General features: G+C 39.6%; 1 long non-coding RNA gene across 1 annotated transcript; it reads right to left on the bottom strand.

The window, feature by feature from the left end:
• Nucleotides 1-456: 456 nt before the first annotated feature.
• LOC136790990 (uncharacterized) lies at nucleotides 457-9235 on the bottom strand. The gene is made up of 3 exons (XR_010832018.1): nucleotides 6908-9235; nucleotides 1826-4881; nucleotides 457-790 (listed from the first exon to the last, which is right to left on the bottom strand). It is a non-coding gene; the product is annotated as an uncharacterized lncRNA (long non-coding RNA).
• Between the last annotated feature and the right edge of the window lie 2022 nt (nucleotides 9236-11257).

Genomic DNA, 11257 nt, shown 5'->3' with positions numbered 1-11257 from the left:
GAAAAGCATCGCTTTGCATGTCTGGTCCCCAGCTGTACTGTCATAATTGCACTGCGAAAGAAATTGCATGTTCATTAGAAGAAGTGCACTGGTGCACAAAACTTGTGTCTGGTGGACCCAGACCATCTGAACTGCATCTGGGAGGAATTGTTTGGGTTTGAGACATGTCAAGGAGGGATTTTCAGTGTGAGTGGGAAGTTAAAGACAGCTTATCAAACTGTCCCACAAGTTATTTTACAGTCCACTCTCTTTATTCAAATTAATTCTGCAGAACATGAGATTACTAAAGGAAAAGGAAAAGAAAAAGAGAAGACGGAATAAAAAAGAAATAGATTTATTGCTAATAGTCATAAAGGGAAACCATAAATCTACTGGGGCTGTGCAGTGAGTCTCATAGTGAGTAAGAACACATGTAATCAATATGAATGTATTCATTTTTATTTTCTCTCAGCCACAATCAATATGCATGGTATCTCACTGCTGAGTAGGAAGGCACAGATTTTGCCCCAGTGAGTTTACAATAATTCAGCAAAACTCCCGCTGAGTTTTGATTGAATAATAAGTTTGGCTCTGGCTAGACAAAAAGCAGAGGCAGGCAGGCAATAAGCTGACGGGGAGCAAAACTAGGAGCCAGCACTTCTAGGGAAGAGCCGGGTACAGGAAGGGAAAGGGAGGCACTGAGGAATGGCTGCGAAGAACAAAGAGAGAAGTGCTGCCATAGTTTCTCTGGATGGTGGAAAAGCTCCCTCACACAGAGCAGAAGGAAGCTGTCCCCAGCCATTGCTGCAATCTGAAAAAAAAAAAAAAAAAAAAAAAAAAAAAGATTCAAAGGTGACCTTTGCAGCACTGCAGGAAGGAGTTGCTGTCACGCCAGGAGCTGACCTCCACAGAGCTTCAGCCTCCACGTGACTCCTCCAAATATTCCTTTACTGTGTCATTATTAAATGTGCCCATAACGTCCCATGGTTACGTGTACCCAAAGGGCATCAAATGGTACTGCCGGAACTGCCAACAGCCAGGAGGAGGCTCAGCCCCCAGGGAAGCCTGGAAGAGAGCTGGCTCCTGCTGCTGGTCCCTGGGCAAACGTCTCCATGAGCGGGCATGCACGGACGGGGCCAAGCCGCTCCGCTCCCTGCCACCAACCCTGCTGAGCAAGCAGCCTGTTGCACTCTCCACTGACTTTTAATTTGCAAATAGCCTTAAAGCATTGCAGAAAACAGCATGGGATTTTTTTTTATTTTTTATTTTTTTATGATGGTAACAAAGACTTGAATGTCTGTGTAATGCCTGTAATGTAATCACTGAACAACCAAAGAGTACACAAAGTGTCACACAGAAACAAAGGAAGGGGTCATCCTGACCAGAGCAGAGAAGGAAATCAGAAAGAAATGTTCATTTTTATATTCATATATTCATATTGAATGAATGAATTGAATTCATATTGAAATATTCATATTGAATGACGCTTCTGTACTATCGTGCTTGGACACTGAACCTACCTGGGGCACTAACAATAATCCACAAATAACCAAAGCAGTTTAATGTGTTCCTGAGCTTACCTGCCAGAGCAGGGACTGTGTCCTTCTGTCCACGCAAGCAGGCAGCCTGCAAACCAGTCAAAGGGCATTCAGGTATCCAACTTTCACTGACATTCAGGAGAGCTGACCATTTAGCTGCACTTTACCCTTTGAAGACACACACTCAAGCACACACTACTCTGTGTGCAAAGCAAGTTTCTCAATCGTCCTCTCTCTTTTCCTGTGAGAAGTCCCAGAAAAATCCCCCTGGATGAGCTCTCCAGGACTAATGTCTGTGCACTGCTTACCTATTCACTTCCAAGTCTGGTGAGACTCCAGGCACTCCACTGTGTCCTGTCACACCTTCAGTTTGTTAGCCTCCTAATGAAAAGACCTAATTCCTTCTCTGAGCACATTTGACTGGCAGGGAGGCTTGGCTAATGGTGCTGTGCAAATGAAGAAGACAGTTATTACTGTGATTATGAGTGTTACATTAATAATAACCAGGAACTGTGGTCAGGTATTTCAGATATACAGGAAATGAGAGAAAATACCTAATTTAAAAACAGGTTAAAGAAGCAACTGCTTTTCATGAACTAAAGAGAGATTTGCATGTGAAACAGAACATGTTGAGCTCTGAGAAAAAATAGCTATTAGCATTAACTCCAATTTAAAACTGATTTAATTTTGCCATGCATTTTAGCCCAGAGAACATTGGCTTCCTGCAGGCTCATGAATTGCTCATGGGAATATGTGCAGGAAGGGAATGTTGAGCTCATACATTTGGTGTCCGCATCCAGCGAGAACTACACTACCCTGGACTGAGTGGAGGATCCAAGGAGAGAGCTCCTCTCCTGTGCCGGAGAGACCAATGACTGAGGGAATAAGTAAAAGGCAAGTTAAGGATGGTCTTCCTCTCCTGCATTCTCACAAGTTTCAGCAGTCAGGTTTTCATCTCCCTGAAAGAGCTGCAGATGCACTTAGACTAATGTGTTGATGGTCCCATTAAAGGATCTGTCCCGTATGACCCTGTCTCACCTGTTTTGTTTGTGTATCTGTACTTTTGACCGTCCCTCAATGTCCAATTGCAGTGAGGTCCCCATTTTAACCATGTGATGTATGTAACAAAAATCAAACTCCCTTTTGCCTTTTTTAAGGATGATCATTTCAGTGAGCAGCCCCAGAATTTGTGTTAAAAGAAACAGGAAAGAATTATTTTTTATTCACTTTCTCAAAGCTATTTATGTTACTACAGACCTCAAGCATCTCCCCTCTCCCATTTTCAGCCTCAGGACTGAAGACTACTAAGATCAATCACATAATTTCCATCCAACTGACACTGGAGCAAGCAGATGACTTGCAGAAGGACAAGGAGAGCCAAGCCACAGCGCCAGCCAGAGGCCAAATTAATGGGCTGCTCACCTTCCTTCGCTCTTGAGCTATGGTGTACCTGTGCAGCAGGGCCAGATGCAGCCATATTTCACACACAAGAGTAAGGGGAAAAGCAGTAGTGTAAGCCCCACCTGTAGTCCTGGGTACAGTTCTCCACGGCGGAGATACCAGGGTAGCTGCCAGGTAGAGTTAGGTCCAATTTCACTCAACAAGGAGGGCTTTGGACGGTAGTGACGCAGTTATCTCCTCACAAGTGAGTTGCAGGCCCCAAGTATTTAAAACGTGACATGGCAAATACTTTTCAAATAGCTATCTGTTCACAACAGCTTGCTTGCAAAGTAAGAGGCAATATCTTTCTCCAGTGAATGATTCCTTTTAAGTCATGCACCAAGCCCTAAGCCAAAAATAAAAAAAAAGAAAAAGAAAAAATAGCCCACATGCCATGGAAAACTCCTTACCAGCTGCAAGGGGCTACGTGTAAGGTCCTTGCCAAACAGCAAGCTAATGCAATCACTACATATTAAGGACCAATCCAGACTACCCCATTCCTTCAAATCCCCAACACACCAAAAAGATGCAAGTCAGAGAAATGCTGCTGTGTCCAAATTAAACATGTCTGGGGAAAAAAATGCAACAGCAAACATATCAAATCAACCATTTATTGTATTGACTTGTTTATTGTTTTTAATTCTGATGCTCATCCAAAAACCTCATTGTAATCTATCTATACCCTAAACACTGCCTGACATATTTTTCCAGAGAAAACCAGGAAGCTCATTAGCTTTCTTTAGAAGATACAAATCTGCAGCTCAACATAAACTTCAAGAAAACATACTTGATTTCTTGTACTGGAAGGTAATTTTTGCAAAACTAATAGCAGAGTAGTTGATACATCTTCAAGACTGTTGTTTGCTCACAGTCTGTGCATGGGACACCCCAAATATCTGAATGTAGCTCTACTTCATCTCCTCTGCAAAACCTTGGAGGAAAAAGACACAGGAAGTAGTGGAAAAGGAAGATAAAATTATATAGAGTAGCAAGAAAAGCATAGGAATTACTTCAATTAAACAGGCAAATTAAAAATAATTAAATAAATAAAAAGTTAGTGTAGGTTCTTCATATTTTTACTGTTGGATAAAGTTTTAACAGTGGCAATTCGGCGCTTGTACAAAAGCATCTGCACAAACAGCTGCATTTCCCTTGTGTAAAACATGCTGCATGCAGCAGCGAATTTGCTTGAACTGGCTTTCACAGGCAGCCTGTTCTAACAAAGGAATGGTTAATGATTTCTGCTAAATAATGGAAAGCTTCAGAAACATGGCAGTGTAGGATGCGCCCTTCTCTCCCTTTGTCTAGGAGCACATCTGAAACCTTGCACAACCTCGAATCTCATCTTGGGGGAGCATAATGGACAGGCCATGAAGAGAAACCTTTATTCACTTTGCATAGATGTGGAGTAGACCACATGGTTTATCTTTTTATTTATGTTTATTCTTCTATGAGTATTTGTGTTAAAAAAATAATAATATGCCTATCAAAAAGATTTACGTGTAATTGTCTTGATGCTCATCTTGAAACTGATATTGGGTGGCATACCAGTGTGTTCAATTTAAGTTTCTATATAGGGCAGCACCCAGTAGAAGCTACTAAAAACTGAAAAACGTGTACATTATTCAGTTTCTCTGTTGTTTCTTCTTTTTTTTCCCTTTCTTCCTTTTTTCCTTTCTTCCTTTTTTCCTTATTTCCTTTTTTTTTTCTTTCGATCTTTATTGTTATTTCCTTCTGCAGAGAAAAGGTGGAACATTTCTGGACTTGATTAAGACCAGTTGGTGGAGATTTACTGGAAAGTGTTGCCCTGTGGTTTTGGTATTAACCTCTTAGATCACGGCAAGTGACTTTTGAAGTTGGCTGGGGGCTGGAGGAAACTTCTTCAGTGAGCGACCTACCACACCTGCCTCCTTCCACAGTGGAGCTGTAGGGGGAGGAGAAAAGTGGGAAGGTCACTCTGTTCTGCCGGCCACATCATGCAATAAATATTAACCAGTGATGATTATTGAATGCAAAGAAGTAAATAATAAAGAGCTCTTACAAGCCTTACAGTTTGTATGCATGTTGCTAGATGATTAAAGAAAAGCAAGTTTGGGACGAATGATTTTGCCAAATGAAATTTCACTCATTTCCTTTCTAGCTGGGTTGCAAACAAACTGAAATGATTTAGGGCTTTATCTGCCCTTACTTCTCCCTTTCCTTCTGACTCCTCCTGATCCCTTCCAGCATCCCGGTAGCCCTGTTCCTGGAACCATGCTGCCAGGTCCCCCACCAGCAGCAACTGGATTTCCTCCCTCCTGGGTGGTGCACAGAGCATCAGCACTTTCACGGTGGGAGTGTGCAGCAGTGCCACTTCTGCTGGAAGGGGACATGAAAGCGAGTCCTCTCCGTCCCACCAGCCAGGTGAAGGGGGACTTGCACAAGTTGTCCCACAAGGTGAAACCTGGCTGCTGCCACTGGAACTGAAAGAGCACATTAAGCCTGTGGTGTTTCAATTTCCCTGATTAAATTTCCCTATTAAAACAAAAAGAGAAAGAAAAGAAAAAAAAAAAAGAAAAAGAAAAACGAAAAGGAAAAAAAAGGAAAAGGAAAAGGAAAAGGGAAAGAAAGAAAAAAAGGGAAAGGAAAAAAAAAAAGGAAAAGAAAAGGAAAAGGAAAAAAAAAAAAAAGGAAAAGGAAAAGGAAAAAAAAGGAAAAAAAAGGAAAAGGAAAAGGAAAAGGAAAAGGAAAAAAGAAAAAGAAAAATAAAAAGAAAAATAAAAAGAAAAATAAAAAGAAAAAGAAAAAGAGAAAAAGAAAAAGAAAAAGAAAAAGAGAAAGAAAAAGAAAAAGAAAAAGAAAAAAAGAAAAAGAAAAAGAAAAAGAAAAAGAAAAAGAAAAAGAAAAAGAAAAAGAGAAAGAGAAAGAGAAAAGGAAAAGGAAAAGAAAAGGAAAAGGAAAAGGAAAAGGAAAAGGAAAAGGAAAAGGAAAAGGAAAAGAAAAGGAAAAGAAAAGGAAAAGGAAAAGGAAAAGAAAAGGAAAAGGAAAAGGAAAAGGAAAAGGAAAGGAAAAGGAAAAGGAAAAGGAAAAGGAAAAGAAAAGAAGAAAAAGGAAAAAAGAAAAAGGAAAAGAAGAAAAAGGAAAAGAAGAAAAAGGAAAAGAAGAAAAAGGAAAAGAAGAAAAAGGAAAAAAAAAGAAAAAGAAAAAGAAAAAGAAAAAGAAAAAGAAAAAGAAAAAGAAAAAGAAAAAGAAAAAGAAAAAGAAAAAGAAAAAAAAAGAAAAAGAAAAAAAAAGAAAAAGAAAAAGAAAAAGAAAAAGAAAAAGAAAAAGAAAAAGAAAAAGAAAAAGAAAAAGAAAAAAAAAGAAAAAGAAAAAGAAAAAGAAAAAGAAAAAGAAAAAGAAAAAGAAAAAGAAAAAGAAAAAGAAAAAGAAAAAGAAAAAGAAAAAGAAAAAAAAGAAAAAGAGGTTGGGATCAGACCATGGACTTCATCCCAGAGGGCACATTCTTTCCAGGCAAGGAGCAAAAAGACCTGCAGCTTTACTTTTACCATTATTAGGACAAGGGCAAATTGACAAAATTCACATCTTTGTTCAGTTTCAGGTAATGAATGTGCAATAAGATGCATGTTTAATTGACAAATCGTCTAATTCTATTACTTTTAATGCTGGAACAAACAATCAAAGAAACTATTTGTAAGCATCTAGAAGATAACGAGGAGATGAGTTACAGCCAGCATGGATTTGTCAAGAACAAATTGTGTCACACTAATGTAATTTCCTTCCCCCACAAGATAATAGACCTTTCGGACATGGAAGAAGCAGTAAGTGTCATATATCTTGACCCTAGTAAGGTTTCTGACACTGTCTCATATAACATTCTGATAAATAAGAGAAGAAAATGTGGACTAGGGGAAACTAGTAAAGAGTGCGTATAAAACTGGTTAGAAAGCCGTACTGAAGAAAATAATTACCAATGGTTTGCTGTCAAAGGCTGCATCAAGTGGACTGCATAGAGGTCTCTCGTGGCCTGATAATATTCACTGCTAATGAACTGGATGATAGAAGAGAACGTGGTGTTATCACATTGCACATTGCTGGGAAGGGTTCCACATCTACTGCAGAACAGGAGAAGCACTGCAGAGGGTCTTGACTGTTCTGAAATAGTCTCAAAAAATAGGATTCAAGTCAAGCGAGTCAGCAATAGTTTGTTATATGAATTAAGAATAATTGGCTTGGTACTACTTTGTAGGTAAAGATCTGGGGGCTACAGTTGGTCAAAAGATGAACACAAAGGTGTAAGAAAAATAGAAGTTTTTCCTTTACTCAATACCTGCAAGACCTCAAGGTATTATATCCAGACTACGTTTTGCACAACTAACTCTAAGGAACATGTAGGCCAATGAGGTCCAAAGAAGAGCAACATGAATGACCAGAAATCTGGACATTTATGAGAAAGAGGTAGACTTGTATAGTGTAGGGAGAAAAAAAGACTAATGCAAAACACAACAGGGATCTTTGAATTTGTAAATGATTTTTTTAAAGAGGCACCAGTCTCTTCTCTGTAACCTTGCTACACAGGACAAGAAAGAAATGGTTTATAATTCAGCAAAACTGTTTTTGGTTAGGAAAAAATTTCCAGCACGATACAGAGCTGAACAATCAAACAGACTCCTTTGGGATGCTGTAGAGGAGATATCACTGAGAGAAGATACATGTACAACTTGATGTTTTCCTGCAGTGGGGAATGGACTAGGTGACCTCCCAACCCACTTTTCTATAATCCCATGAATTCCATGAACACTACAATCCATCTATGTTTAATAAATTAAACTGTAAAGGAGAAAAATAATCTCCTAGACCCAGAGCTAGGCCTGAAAACACTAAACATGTTGTAGTAATAGGCCATAAATTTGCTTCCATTCCCTAAGGAGATTTTATAGCCACAAAGACTAACATACCAGAAGCCTCCTCTAATAGTCAAGTAACTCCAGCACACTGGCAGGTTCTTTGATTCATATTCTGAAAGAAGTAGTTTATGTTTATAGAAACAAATTGGTTGCATCAGAAATACAGGTTAGGTCAATCTTCTGAGCTCTATATGTCTCCAAAATGTCTCTTTGTAAATCTTCATGTGTCTCGAACAGCAAACACACAACTCCAGACCATTATTAAAGGGCACTTTGAATTATTTTCATCCTATTCCAATACTCACTGCTTCTCACTATAACATTCAAATACCCTACCACCAGAACGAAGACAAGCATAAAGCAGACAAGATGCAGTACAGCCTCAGCAGCTATTCGGAAAACACCACAAAACTGTACCTTTCTTCAGTGTCAGGCATCCATATTTTATCAAAAGCAGAAAGCACTTCATCTGTTAGTCAATGGAAGGGACCCTGAGAGGTTTCCTTTTGTCATCATGAGTATGACAGAAAGAAAGAAACTTTCTAATTAAAATATTCCCAAGAAAGTGTGGTTTCACAGAAAGAAGCAATTATTGCTGTAAAATGTTATTCCAGTAAAGCAATCCAAGTTATCAACCAAGGTGTTAATTTTCTTTTTGCATCACCAGACAGATTCCACAATCCAGTTTCAGATAAATGCCTAGGTTTTATTCTTTTTCACTTGAGCTCACTATGACGTTACAGGGGAATGAGCCCTCTTTTGCTCATTTTGATGTGCAAAACCTGATGGAGGGAAAACAGAAGACACCAACCACTTTTTGTCATGAGTGAAACTCAACAATTCACTCAATGAGACTGAGTTTAAGAGAAAAAAAGGTCAGAATGAACCTCCCTTGTAAAATCCTGCCCCCCAGAAGCTCATGGGGTTCATACAAGCTGCATTTGTTCAGAGCAGTCCCAAGAGGACAATGCAAGTCCTGTTTTACTACCACGGGATATGAGGTGGTATCAAATAATGAACCCAAGCATTTCCTTTCTGAACTCAGCCCAAAGCACTTTTAAAGTTTTAAAGTTTTTTAATATAAAATAATACACCGTGAAGTGGAAATCTTTCTGATATTTTGTCATTTTAAGCTGTGGTAATATATTTTCCTTTGGAAAATATAACACTGTGCTCATTGTGTGCTTTTTGTTTTCTGTTTAATCTGTGATGCATATCTGAATGGAATTTTTGCCTATAATTCTATAAAATTTACTCTGAAGTGCTGCTTATGCTCTACTGATCACAATTCTGTTTTAAGGATTGGCTCTTATTTTTTAATCTTCTTTTCACTGCCCTTTTGTTCTATTACAATATGAGGAGTAAGAGGGAAGGAATTTTTGCGCATTTAACACTTTGTTTCCCTTTTACTTCTGTCTAGGGCTATGAGGCTCTTGCCACCTCACATGAACAAACAGGAAATTATACCACTGAAATGACAGACTTGCATAAATCTGATAGACACACACACTTATAGATAATTTTGTTTTCCAAAAATTTCAAGAGTTATCTGCTATGTTTCAGTTGTGACAGTTATGGCAAATGTTATAAAAGAAGGAGGCTAGACCTTCAGCTGGTGTAAATCTACCTAACTGAAATCTTGAGTTATGGTTTACATACCTGTATGTCAGGCCAGACTTAATGATGGTGCTAAGACCATAACCTCTGGCCATTGCCCTCTAACAGCTGCTGGTTCTAATGAGCTTATCAAAATGACATTGATTGACGAAGCCCCACGTCATTTCATTCAGCTTCTGCAGGAAATGGCTTGATTTGTTTTCCGTCCAAATGAAGCCTACAATCTCATCGGGACCATAAACTGGAAAGTATGACAATTACACCAAGGCTAAATTTGACCCTGCACTTACAATCACTTAGCAGCTTCCCAGGTGCAAAAGTATAGGATTTCATTAGCTGCTAAGAAGATCGTGTTCCCTATGGAAGTTTAACTGTTTACACAGTCTGTTGAAGCTGCCTCAACTGGGGACACTTTAAAAGCTCAGAAGTCATAGGAAATGCCGTGCTTCATCCATCTTGAATAAAGTAAACCTTTAATCATCTCAGGCAGAAAAGTGATGTTCAAAGATGCCACAGAAAAAGGGACTGGCATGGACTTTGAGCTCCTCTGTGTCTAAACCCAGAGCCCTTGTGATGTGCAGAGAAGGTGAAGAAAGACTGGGAACTAAGAGAAAAGGTGACTGAGGTAAGGATAGGTTGGGGAAAGTAATCTCAGAAAGAGTTGTGAGCTTCAAGTGGGGCATTTCATGGGCAGAGTTAATGCCTGGAAGCTCCTTGCTGCTCCATACGTGGGACGAGAACAAAACAGATGTCTGAAGTCCCCTGCCAGAAGTAAACGTAGGACATCTGAAGTCCCTCTGCCTTTGAAGTAAACATGGCTTTAAACATGAATACATAAAACAGAGCACAGCTATTTATAGGAAATCAAATGTAAATGAAAAGGGACTGGACCTCTATGAAACAGCAAGAAAACAAAGAACACAAAGCAAACAAACGTGAATGTAAGGAAAACACACCATTTGTAAGATGGTCATTAACCATGCTTTGTACTTCTGAACGCCCTTCATTTGCTGGCCTCAGTCTGCAAACATTAGGATTTGCCTGCAGAGACATTGTGGTGGTATACAATTTGTTTGTTCTGCTGCCACTTCTGTCTCTGATTATCCTTCTGCTGTATCAAGGCACAACTCTATGGATGTAGTGTGGTGTAATGTGTGTGTATGCAGAACAAAACAAGGACTGTCCCAGAGCATGCCCATTCATAAGCAAACGGGCTCTATCGGTGCAATGTACAGAAGGCACATCCACACCCAGCACTGCAACACAGCACCAACCCCACAAGCTGACTAATGACAAACTCCAGTTACCAACCACCACACCAGCACCAAATCCTGCTTCACACAGGTTTTCCTAGAGACCATCCCTCATGAGCATCCATCAAGCTGCCTGGGGAATCTGGGAAGATCTGCCCCAAACCCTCCTGCTGGGAGCTGCCAAGTTCTGCAAAGCTCTACGTCCCGTGTTTGCGTCTTTTCAAAAAGTCTGGGCTCTGTGCCTAGTGCTGTGGGTCTGAGATGGTGGAGAGCTCTCCCAGCCTCCAGTTCCCCACTTGTGCAGAGACACCATATTAATTACTTTCTGAGCATTAGGAGCTACTGTGAGGATTACTGGTACATAACTGCACTGGGAAAGAACAATTCTAAGTGATACCGGAAGGAAAACCTTCTTTTATTTGTGTTGGCAGGGTTTTGTTGTTGTTGTTGTTTTGTTTTGTTTTTTGTTTGTTTGTTTTTCTCCTTTTGTGCCTATAAGAAGGGCTCAGGTATCCTGTTTTGGTAAAAAGCAGTTTGAAGAAAT

The sequence above is a fragment of the Anser cygnoides genome, chromosome 5, assembly GCF_040182565.1.
Source record: "Anser cygnoides isolate HZ-2024a breed goose chromosome 5, Taihu_goose_T2T_genome, whole genome shotgun sequence".
NCBI classification, from domain to species: Eukaryota; Metazoa; Chordata; class Aves; order Anseriformes; family Anatidae; genus Anser; species Anser cygnoides.
The sequence above is the reverse complement of the archived record's forward strand: the minus strand, read 5'-3'. Positions and strand labels throughout refer to the sequence as shown.